This window comes from Salvelinus sp. IW2-2015, unplaced genomic scaffold (assembly GCF_002910315.2).
Source record: "Salvelinus sp. IW2-2015 unplaced genomic scaffold, ASM291031v2 Un_scaffold2468, whole genome shotgun sequence".
Taxonomy (NCBI): Eukaryota; Metazoa; Chordata; class Actinopteri; order Salmoniformes; family Salmonidae; genus Salvelinus; species Salvelinus sp. IW2-2015.
The window spans coordinates 11,503-13,082 of NW_019943786.1; positions in this window are offsets into that span (position 1 = coordinate 11,503).

Below are 1,580 nucleotides of genomic sequence, written 5' to 3' on the forward strand. Positions count from 1 at the left end.
GGCCTAATTCTGATCTGCATGCTTTATTTGGTGTTTTACGTTGTACACTGGGGATGTTTTTGCAGAGATCTGCATGCAGAATCTCAATTTGGTGTTTGTCCCATTTTGTGAATTCTTGGTTGGTGAGCGGACCCCAGACCTCACAACTATAAAGGGCAATGGGTTCTATAACTGATTCAAGTAATTTTAGCCAGATCCTACGTTTGTTGGATGTTGAATGTTATGTTCCTTTTGATGGCATAGAAGGCCCTTCTTGCCTTGTCTCTCAGATCGTTCACAGCTTTGTGGAAGTTACCTGTGGCACTGATGTTTAGGCCGAGGTGTGTATAGTTTTTTGTGTACCGGTGCCCCCTGTATATAGCCTCCACACTGATTCGGTACCGGTGCCCCCTGTATATAGCCTCCACACTGATTCGGTACCGGTGCCCCCTGTATATAGCCTCCACATTGACTCTGTACCGTAATACCCTGTATATAGCCTCCACACTGATTCGGTACCGGTGCCCCCTGTAAATAGCCTCGTTATTCTTATTGTGTTACTTTTTATTATTACTTTTTATTTTAGTCTACTTGGTCAATATTTTCTTCTTATTTTGTTGGTTAAGGGCTTGTAAGTAAGCATTTCACGGTAAAGTCTACACTTGTTGTATTCGGCGCATGTGGCAAATAAAGTTTGATTTGATATCTGTTTCTGTCCACTAGAGGGAGACACATCCTCTTATCAGTAGAGCTGTTCACACCCCAGCATGTCCATGGAATGAAGGTATTCGATATTTTAACCATGTGCTATGAGTATTTAACAGCATTTTAAACGTGAACATGATACTGCAACACATTTTCCCCCCAGAAACAATAAAGTCTTATCTGACTGACTCTGGCACAGAAGGGAGATGATTCCTCATAGAATGATTCCTCTGGCTATACTGATTCCTCATAGAATGATTCCTCTGGCTATACTGATTCCTCGTAGAATGATTCCTCTGGCTATACTGATTCCTCGTGGAATGATTCCTCGTAGAATGATTCCTCATAGAATGATTCCTCTGGTTATACCTGATTCCTTATCTAATGATTCCTCTGGTATACTGATTCCTTATCTAATGAGTCCTCTGGCTATGCTGATTCCTCATAGACTGATTCCTCTGGCTATACTGATTCCTTATAGAATGACTCATCTGGCTATACTGATTCCTCGTAGAATGACTCATCTGGCTATACTGACTCCTTATAGAATGACTCATCTGGCTATACTGATTCCTTATAGAATGACTCATCTGTCTATACTGATTCCTTAAAGAATGACTCATCTGGCTATACGTCTCTCCTCTTCTCTGTCTCTCTCTCTCTCTCTCTCTTCTCTGTCTTCTTCTCTCTTCTTCTCTCTGTTTCTCTCTTTTTCTGTCTTCTGTCTCTTCTCTCTCTCTTCTCTCTCTTACCTCTCTCTTTCTCTCTCTCTCTCTCTCATCTCTTCTCTTCTGATCTCTTCTCTCTCTCTCTCTCATCTTTTCTCTCTCTCTCTCTCTCTCTCTCTCTCTCTCTCTTCTTCTCTCCGTCTCTCTCTTCTCTTCTGTGTTCTCCCC